The sequence below is a fragment of the Harmonia axyridis genome, chromosome 5, assembly GCF_914767665.1.
Source record: "Harmonia axyridis chromosome 5, icHarAxyr1.1, whole genome shotgun sequence".
NCBI lineage: Eukaryota > Metazoa > Arthropoda > Insecta > Coleoptera > Coccinellidae > Harmonia > Harmonia axyridis.
The window spans coordinates 6,923,977-6,938,545 of record NC_059505.1 but is presented as its reverse complement, the minus strand read 5'-3'; the positions used below and the strand labels follow the sequence as shown (position 1 = coordinate 6,938,545).

Below are 14,569 nucleotides of genomic sequence, written 5' to 3'. Positions count from 1 at the left end.
AGCCACTTAACAGCTGTTAAATCGGTCGCCATCTTGAACAGTAATGCCAACTTAAAGTTATATACCTCGAGAAAAACACCTGATATTTCGACTACCACTTGCCGCTACAGCCATCTTCCGCAAAGCGGTGGAAGCAAAGTTGTACACCTAATATTAGGGGTAAAGAAATATATAGAAATTTCAGGAAAATATGACAAAAATATATAATTCCGTAATGAAGCCAAGCACTGACACTGACACATACATTTCTGGCTAGTTTTAAATGATCCGAAAGCTTGAGAATCCATTGAACATGGATTAAATTTGTTTGACACGAGAAATTTATCAGATCCACTATGTAAGCAATAAAGTTATCAGAGAGGAATATCAAGGCACACTTCATTTCATAAACCCAAAAAGCGACAATTTCTCCTGAGTGAAAACATGCTCGTTGATCGAAAAATCTGATCGTGTGGAAATCAATCATAACGCGAACAAGATAATCATGAATTAGAATATACAGGTTGTCCCAACGAAAATTTGACACCCCTATTTTCCGGCTTCAAAATGGAAATGTGGAAAATCGCTCGGACATGTCAATTTCTGATTCGAGGGGGAACAACTTTTACGCTCTTCGCATCCCTGTAACTTCAACCCCTTGACGAGGGTGGGTACAACCCCTTGATTTTGAATAGGAATGAGGGGTGTTGCGATACCTCATTTTAAAGATCTTATCGAGTATTATCTGATCCTGAAATTTTGCTTCAAAATTTCCATCGATAACGAAATGACAGGTAAAATAGTGCAAAAAACTTCTATATAACTTTGAAATGTGTCGGATACGAATAATATTCTCGAGATAAATTCCACATTTATCTCTTTCACTATTTTTGCTATTATTTCATTATCGATGAATATTGAACCGAAATTACAGGGTCAGATAGTACACGATACGATTTTCAAAATTAGTTATCACACACCCCTCATCATTCAGAATCTAGGGGTTGTGCTCACCCCCGTTAGGGGGGTTTAGGTTACTGGGATGAAAAAAGCGGAAAAGTTGTTCCCCTTCGAATCAGGAATTCACGGACCCAAGCGATTTTCATTTTGAAGTTGGAAAATCGAGGAGTAAAGTTTTCGTTTGATAACTTTTTATAAGTTTCATGTTTTAACTATTACAAGGATAGTTTTAAATTCACAATTTATTCATAACGGCGAAGAAGAGGTGTTGAAATATCTTCGAAACTCTTCGAATCGATATCAAACAATTCGAATCGGCTTTACCTTGTTAGCGTTTTTTTCTAGGCTACACACGTTTGAAAATTTGATAACGTTTAATTTGATATCATATTTCTATTGAATGTAAATTGTTTTTTAATAAGAGGTTTCATTTTGATTGGAAAAAAAAATTATATTTTAGGAAAAATCAATGGAAGTTTATTTCATTATAAAGATGCCATTAATGATGGAAAACGATATCTGCAAAATTTCCGCCAAGGCTACGATTGTAGCACCATATCTTTTTCATGAAGTTTACAATGACCAATTTCCACAATTGCAGCTGTATGTCCACATAACTTCACGAACTTCATCTTTAGAGTCTGGAATTGATTGTGAACTATGTAACGTTACAATTGCTCATTAGACACTAAGACTGATTTCTAGGGGTGGTTTGGCTTATTTGGCAACGAAACTTCTACCCAGGTTTTTACAAATGTAATAAAATTGAAATATACACGATCCTTTTCACTCTAAACAAATAATATTGAAATAAAAACTACGCTTGAATCAATTTTTAATGAATTACTGTGTTATTAGGATGGAACCTCTTTTGTAGATTATTTTTAGCCTTCTAAACACTAGATCTTAGCAGGAAGCTATAGTATATATATATGTATAGTATAGTATGTCCATTCTGCGAAGTTGATGTAATAACGCCAGGTATTTCGCAGGTATTCTCTGAGTTTCAAGAACTAAAGTGGTTTAACTTACGTACTATTCCAACTTCTATATCTCAAGGAAGTACCTCTTTATAATTTTCATTCCCAAGAGAGGTTTCTGTTTTTCCAATCCAACGGGAGGTGCGATAATCTCGACACAATTCTCGCCGATAAATTAAATTCTAAATCTCAAATTAAACAAGTAATGGCTGGAATCTAAAACAAGGTACGTATATTTCCTGAAGTCTCGATAATTATCGAAAATCTTCCAGAAAATTCTATCTGTTTCTCTCTCTAGATACGCGCATCCGCATCCCGACCAATCGCATACCATGAGTTGACAAATTAACGCGTCTTTGAAAATTCCAGTAGCGTAACATGAATTGAAGCGTGCAACATCATTGCAAGCATTGGCCTAGATCATATCAAACACCTGACCCCAAAGAAAAAATTTTATAGGTGTTATAGGTCAATTGTAATCATCTTTTCGAGAAATATACGGTCATAAAACCGAGCATAAAACTCTTCTAACAGAATTGGTATTATTTTATTGCTTGTGTGGCACGTTCTCCTGTTGAGAATAAATGTCGTCCACATCAATATCTTCAAATTCCGGCTAATTCTTGGATTTTCCGAGCCCAAAATTCTGCTTTTTAACGTAGCCTCCGAGGTTGAAGTGGGCCTCATCACTGGCATGCCTTAATCCTAAGATCGATGAGGAATTGACTAACTTGGGTTTTCATCAACACTGCGACCTACAATACCATTATTCCAAGTTGTTATTGAGCGTCGCAAGCGGTTATGATTCCTCATATCACTAACTTATCCCAACAGATAAAATTTTTCCACCAATTTCACTATTGCCGGCCGAGAAGGTGCTTTATGACTTGAAAGTGCTTCAGTTGCGCTATTTGTGTCCAGATAGTGGGCTATCCAAAATAAAACCTCTTATTGAACAATCAATTATATCTCCTTTTTTTGGGGATCAATTATATTCTCAAAAAAAGAAAACTTTTCTGGGTTTTTGAAATATTATATATTCCTGTAATATATTATGCCACATTTGCGTTCCATCCAAAAAGTTCCATTAGAATTCTTCATCCAGAGGAGTATTCACAAACGAACTGCAATACGAGAAAAAGGACAAACATTCCATCGAAAAGATGGAGCCATCACATATTTCACGCAGTCTGACGGAAAATATCTTTCCTATGATTGATAACTTGATCTGATGTAATACATCAACAAAACGTCAGAACATATTTCGAGTTCACGCGATCGTTGAGAAGGACTTAATCGAATCATCTATCACGAACGTATTTACATGATGTTTTGAGATACTTCAAAATGATGTTATTACACGGAAAGGGAAAGATTGAAGATATGACATGATAACTAAAAATTATATATGTCTTTCTATACCCCCAAACATTCTATATTTGTTTCTACAAACCGGCTTCAGAGGGTTAACTATGTTTGGATCGATTTTTGAATGAAAAAATACATTTGCCTAGGGAGACTTCATTGGACAGAGAAATAAATCCAATGAATAAAAAATGAGGTAAGGGTATTGTTCATTCATGCGTCAATTGCTCTCTTGGAGGCCGTATAACTGTAAATGGGTGTATATGGTTTCTAAGGTTGCAATACTTGCAATTGACGTATGAATGAACGAGCACCAAAAGCTCCTGACTTCAGATCAATCCTGTCATATTCTGCTTGAATGGTTTGGTAGCCGCTATTGACATGAAATGTTGTACAAAGCATGGAATTGCCATACAGGGTGTATGAAAATTCAACGTGATGGGGTCATTATTTTTATTATTATCATTTGAACTAGGGTCGTTGTGGCTCGGTAAGCCTTCCGGGAACTGAGACTATAGAGCTTTTGTTCTCTACCCTACTCGTTCATGGAAACCGAAGGAGGTCGCCAATAACGTTAATAAAACTAACAATCTCCTTAGGGGCCTTGGCCTTTACCTCTCAGGTATTCAGGACCGGCTTCCCCATAAAAATGGTTCTTAGGCCAGCCAGCTCTGGACACTTGCATACCATGTGTTCGGATGTTTTTGCTTCTAGTCCACAGAGCCTGCAAATCTCATCTGCTGACTTTCCCATACGGTACAAATGGTGTTTGTACCGACAGTGTCCCGTCAGCAGTCCTACCATCACCCGAGATCGGCTCGTGACAGCTTCAAGAGCTTTTTGGCGTAGGTAGGTGAAATCATCATGAATTTCTTGACCTGAGTAAGTCAAGGAGTGTTAGTCCTGTGGGTTATTCTGGTATTCAACTCCAATTGCTGAACCGCAGCCTTATATTGGTCTTTTTCTAGCCCACAGAAAGGCTCAGGTGTTAACCTTCAAGCACTTTTTGCAAGTTCATCGGCTTTTTCATTTCCTGGATGGGTCAGACAGCCCCAAAGAATCTAGGAAGGATGCCGTATTTTTATGATGATCATTTATAATTTTGAAAGAAATAAGCTTCCGAACTGCGCAAATACAGTCTACTCAGTCCTTATCATCGTAACTCTTCTTTCATTTCAATTGCTTTGCGATTTTGGCGGTACACTCGTAAGTTATCGAAAATATACAGCAGCAAATGTGCGAATTGGTCATGGAAAAGTACTTTTGGCTGATATCGCTCTCTATCGTTAATGGCTTACCTTATCTTTGCCTGAAACGGGGATCTCTAGATACCTGGAGCCCATCTTTCAAACCTAGACTCTAGTGCCTAAGAGTGTCTCAAAAAAACCTCAAAGGGGCGCGTATTTGCATCACTACGGCAAAGCCTCACTGAGATCCTTGAAAACAAAACGCTAGGGGTCTCTTCTGACATGGGAGTGCAGTAGTACCATAAAGCAACTGGCCAGAGGGAATAAAGTAACTCTACTATGGGTACCGGGGCATTGTGGTATTGAAGAAAATGAAAAAGCCGATGAACTTGCAAAAAGGGCATCAAGATTAACACCTGTTGGTCCTGGGCCTTTCTGAGGATTTGGAAAAGACCAATTCAAAGCAGCGGTCCCACAATGGGAGTGAAACAATAGGAAAACTCTCTGGAGAAAAACTCCGGGTTTTGCTCAAGAAAGCTCCTGAAGCTACCGCGAGCCGAGCCTCGGGTAATGGTGGGACTGCTGATAGGACACTGTCGGTGAAAATACCTTTTGTGGCGTATGGTTAAGTCAACAGATGAGATCTGCAGGATCTGTGGAAAGGAGAAAAAACAGCCGAACACATAGTGTTCAAATGTCCGGGGCTGATCCTGAGAGCCACTCACATGGGAAAGTCAGTTCTGGATACTCACGAAGTAATTGACAAGGCTCACCTGGGTTTGTATGAATAGCTGGGGTTAAGAACAAAAGATCAATTTGGTCGCAGTTCCCGGAAGGCTGATAGAGCCGCAACGACCCCGGTTGAGTGAATAATGATAATACCTTCCCCTTTACAATGAAATTAACATCCGTTGATTCCTCTTGGAATATATAATCATTGTTTTTTATATCAAAATGAAACCTCTCATTGGAAACACATTATTACCTTTAGCCTAACGGTAAAATAGATAATAGAATAGAATTTAATCCTTCATCTTTCTCAGTGGAAGGATGAATTCTATTAGTTTTCCTCATCAAGTAGACTCACTCTACCTATATTTATCCAAAGTGAACATTTTTTGATTAGAGTCGCCATAAACCAAATTGAATAATCGTATCAAAATAATGATTTTCACATCCATTTTCAGTGATATTTTTCAAATTCGAAACACTTATGAGGAAAAATTGTATTTCTTTTGGACGATTTTAAAATTTTGTCAGTGGAAATTGTATTTCTAAAAGAAGAAATATATATCAAAATGATATATCAGATAGTGAAGTGGTACAATTATATCATAGGAACTCAAATAAGTCTCAGAACCTTGCAAATAATACTTAGTATTCAACAGCATTCTATTCCTAGTTTCCAATCGAAACATAATTGTTCCGAAAAACTTTTTGTTTGGATGCCTTTTTGTTGTAACCAACACTCCAGATGCGAATTCAGCAACACTGAATGAACTGAAAAAGTTCTATCCAAACACGGAAAGTTTCCAATCCAAATACCCTTTCACCTCAAAAAAGTGGGAAGCTTCAGGCTTCGCACCGCATTAGTTGCAGATTAATTCAAGAGCAATCTTATTCACGAAATTCATTTTGCTCAAAGGCAAACTCTTCACACATAGAATCAATAACCGTTTTCCTCATGATATCGCATTAATCTCGTGACTAGGTCCAGGTGAATCGAGATTCGGGACTTAACAATTTGCAATTTAAACTACCGTAGATGTCGTGCCTTTATTCGTATAGTTCTCAGTTTCAGAGGACTTTACTCAGGTTTTGTTGATTTGAATTTTTCGCTACTGTGAAGTTTTATGATTTTATATCTGCTTCCTCATCATTATCTGGATTGGAAGAGCTGTTATTCGATGCATTCAACTCAGTGGAAGGATGAATTATATTTGTTTTCCTCATCAAGTAGACTCAGTTGACCTTTATTATTCATTCAAAGTGATCATTAATTGATAAGAGTCACCATTAACCAAATTAATTTTTTGAAAATATTCATTTCAATATTACCCAAATAATGATTTGCATATCCATTTCACAAAAGAGTAAGAACGAAGATCTATAAATATACCTGTTGGGATTGCTATTTCTGTTAATCTTACTGGATGAATTTTTCTTTCAGTTTACCTACTGTGTTCTCAAATGCCACATGTTCTCAAAGTAGAGAAATTAATAGGAGCGTTGTGAGTTTGTAAATTCCGTGAGATTTATCAACTTCGCAACACTTATGAAGAGAAATTTCATTTCTTTCGGTCGATTTTAATATTTTGTCAGTTTGAATCGTATTTCTAAGAGAAGGAGTATATATCAAAATGATATATCAGATAGTGAAGTGTCACAATTAGGTCATAAGAACTCAAATTGAATAAAATTAGTCTCCGAACCGTGCAAATAAAATGCTCTTAGTATTCAATTGCATTATATTTGTGGGTTGTGGTCCTTATACTGTGACCAAAGTAGTCCACGGCCAAGGACAAATTAGGGAAATAAAAGAAGGGGATAAAAAAAATGTATTCCATTTATTTCCAACCCACTGAAAATGTTTGAAGAAGATGATATTTAGATCTAATCGTTTTTAAGGGTCGTTGCGGCTCGGTCGCAGGTACCTTTTCGCCGGTCTCGGGAACAGATGTGAAAATCTTTACTCTTCTCGTTGTCGGTGCAAGTGTTGCACATATGTTGTAGATGTAGTTTCTCGTAGACTAGTCTGAACTCAATTGAATTATTCGCCCTGAAATGCCAATTTTAATGGGCATTCAGGCCGTTTTCCATTCGACCGTTAGCAAGGCCTTTCTACGCATCCCTTGTGGGTGTGGTTTTGAAAATGAATAAATAAATAAATAAATGACGTCTTTATTTCACAAAAAAAAATAGAGAAATACATGAACCCCAAGATTGTACACCGAGTTCTTCTGTTTTCAATATTTTGGTTCGAAATTTAACTTAACTCGAATATTTTCGAGGGAATCGATAGATTTACTACATATTCTTACTTTCCAATCGAACCAGAATTGTTCCGAAAAACTTTTTGTTTGGATGCCTTTTTGTTGCAACCAACACCCCAGATGCGAATTCAGCAACACTGAATGAACTGAAAAAGTTCTATCCAAACACGGAAAGTTTCCAATCCAAATACCCTTTCACCTCAAAAAAGTGGGAAGCTTCAGGCTTCGCACCGCATTAGTTTCAGATTAATTCGAGAACTAGATAATTCACGACATCCATTTTGCTCAAAGGCCGATACAGATGGAAGTGTCCGAAACTCTTCACACATTGAATCAATAACCGTTTCCCCTCATAATATCGCATTAATTTAGTGGCTAGGTCCAGGTGAATCGGGATTCGGGACTTCACAATTCGCAATTTAAACTACCGTAGATGTCGTGCCTTTATTCGTATAGTACTCAGTTTCAGAGGACATTACTCAGGGTTTGTTGATTTTAATTTTTGCTACCGAAAAGTTTTTTTCACTTCATTTTCACTTCCTTATTATCAGGATTGAAAGAGCTGTTATTTAATTGATGCAATTCAGTAAAAGGATTAATTATATTAGTATACCTTATCAAGTGAACTCATTTGACCTTCATTATTCATTCAAAGTGATCAACAATTGATTGAAGTTACCATGAACCAAATTAACTTTTTGAAAAATTTTATTTCAATATTACCCTAATAATGATTTGCATACCCATTTCACAGAAGAGTAAGAAGGAAGATCTATGAATTTTCCTGTTGAAATTGCTATTGCCTTATGCATTTTCCTTTAAGTTAAACCACGGTATTTTCGAATGCTAGTAAGTGAAATTAATATAAACGTTGTTAGCTTGTAAATATCAGTGAGATTTTTTAACTTTGAAACACTTATGAGGAGGAATTGTATTTCTTTTGATCGATTTTAATACTTTGTCAGTTGGAATTGTATTTCTAAAAGAAGAAGTATATATCAAAATAATATATCAGATTGTTAAGTGGCAGAATGATGTAATAAGAACTCAAATTGAATAAAATAAGTCTACGAACCGTGCAAATGAAGTGCACTTAGTATTCAACAGCCTTCTATTCTTACTTTCCAATCGAAATATATTTGTTCCGAAAAACTTTTAGTTTGGATATCTTTTTGTTGTAACCAGCACCGCAGATGAGAATTCAGCACCACTGAATGAACTGGAAAAGTTCTATCCAAACACGGAAAGTTTCCAATCCAAATAACCTTTCACCTCAAAAAAGTGGGAAGCTTCAGGCTTCGCACCGCATTAGTTGCAGACTAATTCAAGTGCTAAATAATTCACGGAATTCATTCTGCTCAAAGGGCAATACAGTTTAAAGTGTCCGAAACTCTTCACACATAGAATCAATAACTGTTATCCTCATGATATCGCATTAATCTAGTGGCTAGGTCCAGGTGAATCGGGATTCGGGACTTCACAATTTACAATTCAAACTACCGTAGATGTAGTGCCTTTATTCGTATAGTTCTCAGTTTCAGGGGACTTTACTCAGGTTTTGTTGATTCGAATTTTTGCTACCGTGAAGTTTTGTAACTTTATCTTCGCTCCCTCATTATCTGTATTGCAAGAGCTTTCATTTAATGCATTAAAATTCATTCAAAGTGATCATTAATAGATTAGTGTCACCATCAACCATTATCCAAATTAATTTTCTGATAACTTTCATTTCAATATCACCCAAATAATGATTTGCATATCCATTTCATAGAAGAGTAATAAAGTAGAACTATGAGATTACCTGTTGAAATTGCTATTGCTGTTAATCTGATCTGATGACTTTTCCTTCAAGTTAACCTAAAGTGTTTTCGCATGCAAGTTAGGGAAATTGATGAAAAAGTTGTGAGTTTGAAAAATCAGTAAGATTCTTCAACTGTGGAACACTTATGAGGAAAGATTGTATTTCTTTCGGTCGATTTTAATATTTTGTCAGTTGGAATTGTATTTCTAAAAGAAGGAGTATATATCAAAATCATACATTAGATAGTGAAGTAGCACAATGATGTCATCAGAACTCAAATTGAATCAAACAAGTCTCCGAACCGTGCGAATAAAATGCACTTAGTATTCAACAGCATTCTATCTTTTCTTTCCAATCGAAATATATTTGTTTCGAACAACTTTTTGTTTTGATGCCTTTTTGTTGTAACCAGCACCCCAGATGCGAATTCAGCACCACGGAATAAACTGGAAAAGTTCCTTCACGGGAAGTTTTCAATCCAAAAACCCTTTCACCTCAAAAAAGTGGGAAGCTTCAGGCTTCGCACCGCATTAGTTGCAGATTAATTCAAGTGCTAAATAATTCACGAAATTCATTCTGCTCAAAGGCCGATACCGTTAGAAGTGTCCGAAACTCTTCATACATTGAATCAATAATCGTTTCCTCTCATGATATCGCATTAATCTCGTGGCTAGATCCAGGTGGATCGGGATCCGGGACTTCACGTTAACCGCGTTTCGGATTTCCCAAATTGCATAAATCCAGATTGGGTGGTTCCATTGGGATAGTCCGACGGGATTTTAATTGGAAAATGTTATACATCCTGATTAATCTGTCTGATGCGGGTAAGTTTGAGTTACTTGAGTGTCGGCGTAGGTATTGCTTTTGCAATGTAGCGCCCTGCATGGCTAACAAGAAACAGTAAACTATGAGTTACTCAAGGTCGTTTAGGTCTGGAATATGTAATGGCTGTCTGCTACCTGAGGTCGTCCCAGGCTCCAGGTAGAGATTAATTGGAAACTTGGGAGTCCTGAGAGGAAGCGGAATCGTATCTAGGGTTTGGTAGATTGCTGATTTATGGGAGATACAGCGCATTGAACTTTTCCAGAAAGGTTTTCATTTTTGTGTTTTTTTGTAAGCACCTGGATTTATACGTTATACAGCTGAACAAGTCGTGCTCTTCGTTAGTATTCTATACTTTCAGTATTTTGAAAGTCATTATTGATTTCACGAGATATCTTACGTTGATATACAGGGTGTCCCAAACTCGATGCTCACTGAAAACATCTCGATAACTACATATGCATACACTTTTATTGTAAAAAACTGGTTATACATTTATGATTTGAAGAACTTCCTATCACTGGCCACTACTTTCGCCCATCTTTCGGAAAGCTTACGAATCCTGCATTGAAAGACTGGTCATCTTTTGAAGCGATCCACGAATCGATCCAATTCTCGACTTCTTCATGAGACCGAAAGTGCTGGTAATCCAGGCAGTATGCCATTGAACAAGTGATAGTCCGAGAGAGAAACGTCTGAAGAATACGGTAGGTGGAGTAGGACTTCCAATTTCAACGTTTCCAAGTGTGTCTTGGCCACTTTTGCAACATGGGGTCGAGCATTGTCATGCTGTGAAATCACTTTATCATATCTCTCGTTGTATTGCTCAATGCTCGGCTCAAACGCTAAAATTGCGTTTGATAAATCGCCTGTGATTGTTTCAGTCGGTTTTAACAACTCAATACACTACGCCGAACTGTTCCCACCAAATACTGAGCATGACCTGGGAACCGTGAATATTCGGTTTGGCCGTCGACGTGGAAGTATGGCTGGGATATCCCCATTCTGCCCTTGGAATTATCGTAATGAACCCATTTTTCGCCTACAGCCACAATGCGATGCAGAAATCTCTTCCGTCTTCACCTTCCAAGCAGCTTTTCACAAACAAACAAACGCCTTTCAACATCTATCAGCTTCAACTAGTACGGTACCCATTTTCCTTGTTTCTGAATCATTCCCATGACTTTCAAACGTTTTGAAATGGCTTATTGCGTCACTCCCCATGCCAATTTTTGTTGCATTTTTCACGAGACTTGATCAAGTAATGCTTCCAATTCTGCAACTTCTCTCTTCCACCGCCATGCTGGTCTCAAAACCACCGTTCTTGAAGCGTTAAACCACTCTCGGCACGTTCTTTCACTAATAGCGGCCTCACCATAGTTATTTGAGAGCATTCGATGACCCTCAGCCGCATACACAAATCGACTAATATTTCGTTATTTGACGTTATTTTTACAAATACCTAAACTTATTGTATGACATCTACGATCTACCACTTACCGCTACAGTCATCCATTGCAAAACGGTGTAAACAAAGTTGTACTTCTAATATATGAAAGTGTGGATCAGCATGATTCCAATGAATATTCCGCGATGATGAGACCCTCAGGGATCTTTTCTGAGGCCCTTATTATTCATTACATTTGTGGATGATATACCCAATTATATGAATAAGTATTACTCATCACTTTATTTTCCCATTAAGATTTTGCTCTTTGCAGATGATACCTCACTTCTCATCAGAGCACTGAGTCTGACGGAACTCAAGATGAGGTGAGAGATGTTAGTGTAAATCTGTTCTGAATGGTGCAACAGGAACTCTCTCATATTCGATATCATTCGTTTGGTATGAGTGATCTGGTTGTGGCTTCCAGGATATTAATTATGACTTCGAGAGTATTTGTAATAATAATAATAATAAAAAAAAAAAACAAACCTCAAGAGCAAGAACATGACGAGAGCCATCAACACATATGCATGTTCAATTCTCACATACTCTTTCGGTATCATTCCATGGAGCAAAACAGATATGGAAAACCTGCAACGCAAGATGAGAACCTTGATGACGAAAGCACACAAGCACCACCCGAAAAGTAGCATTGAGAGGACGACACTGCCGAGGAATAAAGGAGGCAGAGGTTTGCTAGACATCATGGAACTTGCCCATGGTCAAATTGAATGCCTACGAACATACTTCAAAGACAAATCAGGCACGTCAGAGATCTACAAAGTACTGTGTGAAGCAGACGAATCAACACCTTTGCAACTGCACAAGGAGCAATTGTCATGCAACCACCAGACAATCCAAGAAAAAATGCAAAGATGGAGAGAAAAGCCCCTACATGGACGACATTCCAACGAGGTGAACCAGGATCATGTCGACATTGAAGCGTCGAACTATTGGCTCACATCAGGTGCGATGTATCCAGAAACGGAAGGATTTCTTTTAGCCATCCAAGATCAAGTGATCTCAACAAAAAATTACTGCAAGCATATCATAAAGGATCGAACTATTACTGACGATCGATGCCGTTATGGGTGTCCAACGAATGAGACAATCCAACATATCACGGGAGGATGTCAAATGTTTGCAGGAAATGAATATAAAGAGAGACACGATGCAGTAGGAAAGATACTACACCAAGAAATGGCAACTAAATTAACACTAATTCATTCTGAAAAAGTGCCATACTACAAATACCGACCGGAAACCATCCTGGAAAACGAACGCTATAAACTGTACTGGGATCGTACAGTTTTGACTGATAAAACAGTCCCCCACAACAGGCCAGATATTTTGCTAGTTGATAAACATCAAAAGGCAGCAATACTCATCGACGTAGCAATACCCAATAACAACAACATGCGTCAAAAAGAGGTCGAAAAAATTTCAAAATATAGGGACCTCGAATTTCAGATAAAGCGCCAGTGGGGAATGATATCAACGAGAACTATTCCAATTATCATCTCAACAACAGGAATAGTACCCAAAAATCTCAAGAGAAATATCAAGCAGCTAGGACTTAGTGAGTATATATGTAATATAATGCAAAAAGCTGTTCTTTTAGGTACTGCAAGGACGGTGAGAAAATTCCTAGGAAGCGAAGGACAGGTCCAAGGATCGCGTGTAAGAGGACCAGAAGTTCGACGAGAACCAGGAGGACCACAAGGACCGGATACGACCGAGCTCTGCCCTTCTGATATTTTAAATATCTGGGATTGAGTGAATGTTCCTCTTAGCGAGGAGTGAGAAGCCGACGGCGAGGAGAAATCCTACGCGTATAGGCAAAAGTCGGATAATCTTTATTGGTCCCTCAAGACACCTTAGTGTATGGGACAAGTCAAATACAAATATATATATACATTTCAATTTACATCAACTATATGGGGACAATCCTGGTGAAATGCCTGTACAGAGTAATAACACTTAGATAACAATGTAATTCTCACCTTTCTCTTAAACGCTAAGAAGTTGAGAGATTTCAGAAATTTAGGAAGAGAATTATACATTTTTATGCACTGATACATTGGGGATTTTTCAAACTTTTGAGTTCTGTGTTTAGGCACAAGTAAAATATCTTGGTTCCTAGTTCCATATTCATGGTTATTTGACAATCTGGTCCACCTTTTTTCATTTTCTTTGGCATACAGCAAACATTTAAATATGTAGATACATGGCAGAGATAAAATATTATTTGCGATCAAAGTTGGCCTACAGGATGTACGAGAACATAAGTTGAAAATTCTACGAATGATGCGTTTCTGAGCGATGAAAGCTCTATTGATATCGGCACAGTTACCCCAGAGTAATATGTTGTAGGAAAGTAAACTATAAACAGTGCTATAATAGACCTGAATCAATGAGCTGAGTGGTAGCATATCCCTTACTCTACAGATGGCAAAAAATGAGCTATTGAGTTTTTTACAGAGCATATCAATATGCGTGGACCAGCTAAGTGTCCTATCAATATATACACCCAAGAATTTACAGCTTACAGCCGATTTTATCAAGAAGTTCGAATGATAAATTTCCAAAGTGTCAACAGGATTATTTTTGATACCGAAGTGAATACAAACTGTTTTATTAACACTCACTATCACTCTATTCGACCGGCACCAAGCAACGAACTGGCGTATAATCGCCTCGCACGCGTAACGAAGCTCCTCAGCAGTCTCCGCTGAGACCACAACGGAGGTGTCATCGGCAAAGAGAACCAGCATAAATTGAGCCAAGTGAATGGGCAAGTCGTTTATGAACAGCAAGAACAATAGTGGTCCCAGCACGCATAATTTGAGCTTCGCATAATTTGAGGTTAAATATCAACAAGTGAAAATATTCTATGGACTCTCGCCCATACCCTATAGTTAGGGACAGTCTTCAAGTGTTCGTTGGTGGTCAGCCTCTCACCTTGCTTTTTGTAGGCTTGTGGCAGGTATTTTGAAGACCGCGTTTAACCGCCTGAGGCTAGTTTATGGTTGTCG

The 14,569-nt window shown here is 37.8% G+C and overlaps 1 protein-coding gene across 2 annotated transcripts in view; it reads right to left on the bottom strand.

Annotated features, from left to right (window-relative positions):
* The window catches only part of LOC123680400 (serine/threonine-protein kinase 32A), a 160,377-nt gene that overhangs the window by 24,541 nt on the left and 121,267 nt on the right, over positions 1-14,569 (bottom strand). The window lies entirely within an intron of this gene.